The 9632-nt window shown below is 40.5% G+C and overlaps 1 protein-coding gene across 1 annotated transcript in view; it reads right to left on the bottom strand.

Moving 5' to 3' along the window:
- Positions 1-4545: 4545 nt before the first annotated feature.
- The window catches only part of znrf1 (zinc and ring finger 1), a 373364-nt gene continuing 368277 nt past the window's right edge, over positions 4546-9632 (bottom strand). The window contains exon 5 of the mRNA XM_085991192.1: positions 4546-5528. The gene's annotated coding sequence lies outside the window, so the exon portion shown is untranslated. The remainder of the gene's footprint in view (positions 5529-9632) is intronic.

The raw sequence follows: 9632 nt of genomic DNA, 5'->3' as shown, positions 1-9632 counted from the left end.
GCAGAAGCATTAAGTCATAATCTTTCAAATCTATCATTTCGGGAATTGTGCCGTCAGATTGGAAATTTGCTAATGTCGCTCCATTATTTAAGTGGGAGAAAGAAACCAGATAAATACAGACCTGTCAGTTTAGCGTCTGTTGTGGAGAAGCTATTAGACTCTGTCATTAGGGATAGCGCGACTGAGCACCTGAACAAATATGAGCTGATCAGAGAGCCAAAATGGCTTTGTTAAGGGCAAGTCATGTCTGACTAATCTAGTTGTATTTTATGAGGATGTCACTAATAAGGTAGATAAGGAGTGTCTATGGATGTTATCTATTTGGACTTCCAGAAGGCATTCAATAAGGTTCCATACAAAAGATGATTAGCAAAAATGAGAGCGCACAGAATTGGAGGTAGCCTTTTGACTTGTGTTGGAAATTGGTTGAGAGATAGAAGACAGAGAGTGGGGATAAAGGGTAAGAACTCTGATCAGAGACTGGGATAAAGGGTAGGTAATCGGAGAAGATGTGACAAATGGTGTTTCCTAGATTAGTCACTCTATCCCTACTGATAGATTCAGGTTCTGGGACCCTAACTTTTCATCATACCTAGTAATGACTTGGACGAAGGAATAGAGTTGTACATCCAAGTTTGCAGATGACTAAATTAGGAGGGACAGCAAGTAGTGCAGATGGGAGAAGGAAGTTACAAAGGGACATAGACTATTTAAATGTGTGGACAAAACTGTGGCAAATTAAGTTCATTGTGGACAAGTGTGAGGTCATCCACTTTGGACCCAAGAAAGTTAAGCTGTAGTATTTTCTACATGGTGAGAAACTATAAAGGAGCAAAGAGATTTGGGAGTCCAAGTTCATAAATCATTTAAAGCTAGTAGACAGGTACAAAATGCAATCAAAAGGGCTAATGGAACGTTGGCCTTTATCTTAAGGGGGCTGGAATACAAAGTGGAGGAATTTATGTTTCAGCTGTATAGAGCCTTGGTCAGACCCCATCTGGAGTACTACATTCATTTTTGGGCACACATTTCACGAAGGATATAATGGCCTTAGAGGGGTTGTAGCGCAGATTCACCAGAATGATACCTGGGCTTAGAGGGTTAAATTATGATTGCATAAACTTGGCTTGTATTCCCTTGAGAATAGAAATTAAGCAGTAATCCAATCGAGGCGTTTAAAATGTTAAAGGGATTTGATAGTTACTCCATATCTACTCGATTTCCCATGGTGAGGAAATCAAGAACAAGGGGCCATAATCTTAACATTAGAGATGGTCATTCAGGAGTAAAATCAGAAAGCACTTTTTCCACACAAGGTTAGTAGAAATCTGGAACTCTTCCCAATCACCAGCAACACCCCCCCCCCCACCCCTCAAAAAAAAAAAGGCTGTGGATGCTAGAACTGAGATAAATAGATTTTTGGTAGGCAAGAGTATCAAAGGATATGGAGCAAAGGCAGGTATATGGAGTTGAGGTGCGGATCAGCCATGATCTAATTGAATAGAGAAGGCGGCTCGAGGGGCTGAATTGTCTACTCCTGTTTCTATCTTCCTATTGAAGTCAAACTTCGGCAAAATAACTTACAAAAATCTGAAATGGAAAGTTTACAGAATTTAATTTAAAGCAATTAATTTTTATTACATACTATTTAATCTCCTGGGGTAATGCTTACAGGTAGTCTGGAGCACAGTTGTGATGTTTAGCTGCTAAAATGGAGCAGTGTTTAACTTGGACTGTTCCTTTAAAGCCATTGCTCAGGTACTTCCTGTGTGGAAAGTGGTCTTTAAGTAGGCACATGGTGAGGTCAATTGGAGGATATGGCATCTGAAGAGAGTCTAGCACATGTCAACACAAGAGTATAAATTATGTTGATAGACAGTGACATGGCAAGCTATTAATCAGGATCTTACTGCCCTGCATGTCAACAATCAGAACTTTTTCACTTTTACACTAACAGATGAGATATTGCAGAATTCTTCAACATCCATAAGTAACTTCATTATGGGGAAAATAAAGTACTATTGTAAATTATCTTTTGGGTAAATGTTTGAGACAATTCAGTGATTACATTATAATTATATAATTAGAGATTCTCCTTTCCCATTTTAGCTGCTTTTTTCCCTCATGTCATGCACCATTCATCACTCCAGGCTGGCAAGAAAGTCAGCTAGGCCTCACTACCAAAGCAGCTATTTAACTGTGTGAGTCAATGTGGCCCGCAGTGGCTCACCTGCTGAACTTCACTTCCTGTCCGAGGGGAAATGATCAATTCCTGCTCTAGTGAAAACAACCAAGGTCATCTCATGAAAAATGATAGGCGCGAGCTCACAGCCTGCGGTACTGCACTTGGTGACTACCTTGTTGATAGCAATTTTAGTAAAAACAAAAAACACACAAGTGTGGGATCGTGCAGCTTTAGGATAATTTCTTTTTCATTGCAGCCTTTTGCAAAGGATCAATAATACCCCCAATTCCCAAGTGCTTTGATGTAGGTTTTTCATATCAAAATGTTAATCTCTTTTCAGATGCGGATGAAGCAGCTAAGTATTTTCAACTTTTAATTTCCACTTAAAAAAAAATGTATTAAGTTTACGTAAGAACATTAATACTAGTCGCAGTCGACCATTTGATCTGCTTTTATAAATATGATTTTTGTTTAACGGGCACCTTAAAACTGAGCCACTAGATGGCATCCATGGTTGACAAACAGTCAAATACTGTACACAGTTGCAACTAGACTCAGTACAATCTAGATAGTGCTACAAACCACACTTGTACTGCAGAAAAGAGACAGCAGTCACAGATTAGTCACAGGTCAGCTACAGAGGTGAAATGGGACAGAATTTTAAGAGGGTGGGGAAGAAGAGTAGATGCAATTTTAATTTAGATACTTGGCTCCATATTTCCTTCAAATGCATTTAAAGGGAGAAGTCTTTTTTTGGAATGACTAACTTGATATGGAATATGAGAAGAAAGAATAAAATATAGTAGGGATCATCCACATTAAAACCACTGTTGCCTCCCTCAGATTTAACAAAAACTATCAGAAAACAGGCTTTAAACAATACCTAGAAAAGGCTGGAAACTAGTCAGCTCAATGAGAGCACCAAAAATGGCTTAAACTCAAGGCACTATGACAGCGTAACTCAGAGCAAGTAAAAATTACACAAGAGGCATTCAAAGTTACGTAAATAAGCTTAGATTTTGATTTTTCCACAAAGCTCACCTTGAAAAACAGGACCAACCACCCAGGTGAGAATCTGTATCGGATTAAAGCAGTGCAAAAGCATCCAGTAAACGGAAAAAAATATACATACATACGCAGAAAACAAAAAGTGCATTATTTTAAGTCATTATGAATGTGCAGTGTATCGTGCAACATCTTTAAACCAAAGTTTTTTTTTTAAAAAGGAGTAAATTCCTGCTTCACTGGCTCTCTGTACCCAAGTGTGAATATCTTCAAATCCATGAACAGATCACTTTAGGAGAACCTTATCAGTGAGCTCTGGCCAAGTCATTTAAAGAAACAGAACACAGTGAAACCATTACAGAAGTAGAAGGGAAATGTAAAGCCGAGGCTAGAACAAAACGCACAGTAAAAACAGCAGCAACACCATCCTGCTATGTAAGTCAATTGCTGTACACATGGGAAAGCCCGTAACCCACCACATCAAAACATTAATTTCACAATGACTGTACACAGTTCCAGGAAGTGCTAGGCCTACTCACATTTCTGGGAAAAGCACAATTTTCACGCAGTAATATATCTTAACGCTCAAACTCGATGCCCGTCATGCAGTGACTTGAAGTACCCAAAACTGCTAGCTGCATGGTTTCAAATGGTTTTTTGACCACTAGTGCAATTTTGTTTTATGATTCCGAAATCCACTAGCCAACACCATTTTTAATATAAATGTTGGTGTGCATGGTCCTCATTTTCCTTCTGAACACTCATTTTCCAAATGTAATAGTTTCCTTCCTCGTCTCTTTCTTGTTTGTCTGACTGTTCGCCAACAATAAAACACTAGTTTTTGTTTGAAAAAAATTACCATTTAATTTACTAGTAAATGCTGTAGTAGGGAATCAACTCCCTGATATACTGACTGGCTGTACCTAGCAAATTCAGGTTCATCCCAATGTTTGTGGGGGTCAGTGTACTGGCTCTGCTTGGGAGTTCTGGATGACCAGAAAGCACAGTGCCATGAATCCTGGTTAAGTTACTCCTGTCAACTTGCAGTCCCTGTAAACACATCGCTGAATAGCAACAGTCCATAGCTCTGGGCAAACACTGCAGAGCCCCTGCTGCTAAAAACTGGCCGTCCAATCTCATTGCAGTCCCTAAAGAAAGTGGAAAACTACCCATATCTGGGTCACGTGCAGGTCCATCGCATTTCCTGAGACTTACGAGAAGCCTACTTCAATCAAAGTAGTAAAAAATCTTTACACCATGCTGTATTTATCATGAGGACGTTTCTGTCAAAAGAAAATTAGAAAAGGGAAATTTTCACTCAGTTTAGGTTTATCTAACACAAATTAATGTAAATGCTCATTCAATAGTTTATTGAATATCGTGATGGTACATCATATCAAAACACCTCAACAAACAAAAGGGAGCATCTTTCTCCAGCTGTTATAAGTACACCAGCCTGAACATTCAGGCTACATAACAAGCTGAAGTAAAATTGCTATCTTTAACAGCAGGACAGATTCACTAGTCTCTAGAGGAAATTGCAGCCATAAAAATTCCACAAGGGCCTGGGGGTTGGTTGGGGCGGGGGGGGGGGAAGAGATTTCAACTGTCTCTTTAGGATGCCTGTGCCATTTTGTAGCACAGAGCTGGAGAAGGCAGGGACCATGTTTAAATGTTAGTGCAGAGAGACCTTCTGGCTGGAAATGATCAACAAGGAACAGATCCTTGCGGTACAAGAGGGAGGTCTTTTTTTTGTTAAATTTGGCAACATCTGTCACAAAGTGGGATGGAAAAAAACCAGGAGTGCTCGTGGCTGTACACACATCAGCAAGAACACGCTGGCTACACTGGACACTGTGTAAACACATCATGGACACAACTACAAGCCCACGGACACTCAACGTTTTACATTCTGGCATTTTCAGAACTTGGTCAACACACGAGAAATTCCACAATCCTTTGCTTTTATAACCTGTTGTGGTTTCCACCTTGGAGTCGCATCCCAGAGACAAGTCTTTTGCACAGCACTCTCAAACCCAAAAAGCAATCATGCTCCGTTTGGCTAGTCCTTTTCCCCCTTTTATTCCATACAGGCTTTTCAAATAGAATCAGTCGTATAGCCGTTCCATTATGCTGGGGCCGACGTGATCGATCTACCACCTGGTGTATCTTCCCATACTTCCTTCTTTATCCAAGTTTGGGATGCAGAAATTTCGTTTGGTGCTTTTTGTTTCTGTTGTTCAAAACTGGTTGCTGGAATTTCAGTTTTAGGGTAAACTTCGAGTGTATCAGATTTTTAACCTCCAGGTAAGGGTTTAGCCAAAGTGAGCAAAGCGCCCTGTAGGAAGAAAATAGAAAGTCAAAGTCTGCTACTTACTACCCAGAAACTGTAACCTACGGAAGACTATTGAACATGCTTCCCCCTCAGAGGCATTTTGCTGCTCGTTTTCTCTACTATAAAAAATACAATTCGAGATGCAACATTTCCTTTAGCAAATTATAATTTCATCTACCTGTTGCTTAATTCAAAAAATGTTTTAGAATATTAGAACAGGTTCCTAAAGGCACAACACCATAAGGAGATTGTTGTGCCTTTAGTCAATATATTGGCCCAGATTTTCCTGCAACTGAGAGATCAGTGATGTACACTGTGAATTTTGCCGTTTAGTTTGTTGATCTTGTTGTTGATAATGTATTCTTTATTTTGATGGTGTTCTACTTGGATTACGCCACAGTGAGCATAGCGGCAAATCAGAAGTGGCAAAGCCAATGGCCAATGTAAAAACCCATTGTGATTATGTGCTGCTGCTCAGTCTCTCTGTCCATCTCTTAGCTGTCACTAGAAGTTCATCTAAATGCATTGAAAATATATCTTGCTGTCTCCAACACTGAAAGAATAAGTAAAATAACCTAGATTTATACCCGGCTTGCAAAAACATTTGTTTTTATTGTCACTAGAAATACTGGTACTGGCGCCACTTTAAACTCCATTGCAGTCTAGTCAGAACTGTTCATTTCCAACACAAAATGTTAGATGGACAAAGATATGTGATTAGTATAAAATGATAGCTGGAATGGCAAAGTTAGGAATAAGATTCTCCGTGTAACCAAAGATTGCAAGCAATTCATCACAAATGTACCATTTCATATGATTTTACTGGCAGTTTTCTCAGCACTCAATTTAAAGCATCAGTGTGTACCATTCCATCCTGTTGCCAACTTCTGAAATTATTTTATCGGCGATTAGTTTCTTCTCGTCATCCTTTGCCGGTAATCTTCTCATTGTTCCCTTAACAATGGCTGCTCTCTTTCCACTTTAAGTGGACTAAAGCTTGTTCATTGACCCTCAAACATTGAATGTGCTCTTGAAAGCCACATGTTGCTTTTTCTTGCTGAGTTCGTATTAACAGGTCAATGTACTCTTGCATTTTGTGCGGGGATATAGGAAAATATATTTATTAGTTACAGCAAGTTGAGACAAAGGAAACCGAAGGAATAAATCCAGCCGCTGCCAGGCTACCAGCCCCACTGGGTCGGATTTTGCTGTGAGTGGTGAACAAATGCTACTAGCCGTTGGTTACTCTTGCCCGTAGACTTTCTATGGGCTTTTGCATGGCAAATTCCTCCAAACAGCGCAGCCTGAAACATTAACTTGTCTTTCACCTTCAGGTACTGCCCAACATACTCTGCATTCTGTTGTTACATAGGATTACACAGGATATACGGCACAGAAACAGGCCATTTGGCCCAACCAGTCCATGCTGGCATTTATGCTCCACTCGAGCCTCCTCACGGCTTTCATCATCTAAATCTATCAGCATAACCCTCTATTCCCTTCTCCCTCATATGCTTGTCTAGCCTCCCCTTCTGTTTTCTATTGTAAAGTTTTTATTTTATTTGGTAATAAGCCTTTCATACTTGACTGACTGCAAATTTTATGTTGTTTTGTAATGTAAATTAAATATGGATAATTAATAACTACTTACAAACACTTAACAGACAGGATATATTATTTAACAAAAATAGCACAAGTATGGCAATGTTTCCCATTTTTCAATAGTTTCATTTTTTAGTGCACAGGAAAAATATGTTCGGCTTCTTACATTTTTAGAGCACTTCCTCTCTTAGAAGAATGTCTCTTTGCAAGAGGGGGAGGTTGATACTGAACAGAAAATGAAGGAATATAGGGGAGGAAGGGTGGCCAAAGGCATATTTGAAGAGAGAATATTAAGAAGATTTTTGAAGGCAGCAAACTGAAGAGGCTTTGAAGGAGAATGCCAATGGATAGGGATATAGTGGCTGAAAGATAAGCCTGATGGTGCAGCAAAGGGAGTGGGGAGCAACCAACGATTCAGATCCAGAGGAATGGAAGGGTTTGAAAATGAGAATTGAATCCAAATTTGATAGAGCCCGAGGAGCTTAATGAGGACAGGATAATGGGTATATGAGAGAATGTCAAAACTGTAGGGGAACACAAAAATTTGTTGTTATTAAGATTGTAAGCACAATCTAAGGAAATGTAGAATGAGGCTCAGTAACTTCTGTCAGCCAATTCCCCCCAAAGTTAGCTGCATTCAAAAATCAACAGAAGTATACATTTGAGAAAGGATGTTGAGTTTTTTTTTGTATAGTGAGATTTCCTCTTAATAAAAAAAAATTTCTAGCCTTTTTCCTATATTGGGTCTCCCAATGGGTTGCTGACCCACTCCCAGACCTCAAATCAACTACTATGAGATGTTACAAGTGTGGCCGAGAGCGAATCTTCCAATGTTTGTCTGCCTCCCAGTACCAAAGTAGCGGTCATCTGCTCACTGCCGCCTCAAGATGGCAGCACTTAAAATCGGAACTCAGTATGTGGAGGATAATAGATCCAAACCCATAAGTGAAACCCTGCCCTCCCCTGGAGCAGCACATTCAACCTGCTGCGCCAGCACAGCATACCAGAGTTCTTTTCAACTAGCTGAGTTTGGAAGAAACAGCGGTAGAGTCTCCTCTCAAAATGGCCAGCATAAGCAAAGGAGAAATGAATGGGGAAACAAAGACAATAGAGTAGGAGGATATGACACAAGGTTTATAAATGTGCTAAATACTGCAGTACTGTAATCACCTATGTGCTTTTAATCAATCAATATTGGTTTCCTGTTAGCAATTCACAAACAGATCCAGATGGAATGTAGACAGGATTTACACCAAGTAAATAATCTACTTTTGCATAATTCTAATTGGATATGGATAGACTGTGAACAAATATATTCTACAAGATATAAAATGTAGCAAACTCACATCAGAGTCTTCATAATTAACAAGATTGCAAATGTTACTTCATACTCTGTGTACGTCTCTTTTATTCCATACAGAGCCAGCTGACTCGTGTAATCTGTGCAAGGAATTAATAGTACAGGTACACTATCCTTATCCGAAAGCCTTGGGACCAGCTGAGTTTTGGTTTACGGAATTTTTCGGATTTCAGAAGGTATTAGTATAAGACTGGGAAATTTGTATTTAATATAAATTGTAAAAGTTCAGGCTACCTCTTGCGACTGTTCCGTGTCTCATTCCTCTTCCTGCTTCTCTGGAAAGCCGGATATTGGCTGACTCCTACTAAGCTGGCCCGCAAATCAGGTCGGGGGTCGGCTGGGGCGGGGGGGGGAAAGAATATCGGACGGGCCGCGGTTCAGGTCGGGGGGGGAGGGGGGGGTCGAGGTCGGGGGGGGGGGGGGTCCGGGGTCGGGGGGAAGAAAAGAATATCGGACGGGCCGCGGGTCGGGTCGGGGGGAGAAAAGAATATCGGACGGGCCGCTGTATTGTTGGGTTCACTCTCCCGGTACCTCCTTCACACTGCCCGGCTCGGCCTGCAATCTCCTACCCAGGAGGGAACTCTGTGACCCTCTGCCCTGCTCAGCGTAAGTCGTGCGCCACTCTGGTCATGTCGTGCGCACGACTTACGCTGAACAAAAAAACTTTTGGTTTTTAGAGGTTTTCGGAAGTTCGGATAAAGGATAGTCTACCTGTACTAAGCTATCAAAAAAGGCCAGTAACTGTTGAAACCCATTGAATGCTGCATATAGCCCACGATTTTCAGAACTGCAGCAAACATTCAGGGGTTTGATGAGTCATTGTGATTTGTTTCATCAAGTGTTGCATTGATTTTTCAACACACATTTATGGTACAAAACTAATTTCCCTGCTGATGGAAATAAATAATTATGGTATTATAAATCACCAAAGAGCCCAAAACGAAGAGTCATTGCAATAACATTCAGACTCCCTTTAGGCTCTCCCCCCCCCCCCCGCCCTCACCCACCCACCGCTTTTGGTTATCTTAATTACTTTGTCAGGATAAAACCAGTGCTCATTTGTTTTAGAGACATGGTGGGGTTATCACCATGACTAACATATAAGGGGTAATTTTAACCACAAAAAACAGGTGGGTTGTGTTGAA

This window comes from Somniosus microcephalus, chromosome 6, assembly GCF_052327205.1.
Source record: "Somniosus microcephalus isolate GS21.2 chromosome 6, FLI_Smic_1.0, whole genome shotgun sequence".
Classification (NCBI taxonomy): Eukaryota; Metazoa; Chordata; class Chondrichthyes; order Squaliformes; family Somniosidae; genus Somniosus; species Somniosus microcephalus.
This window is presented reverse-complemented; position numbering and strand designations above follow the sequence as displayed.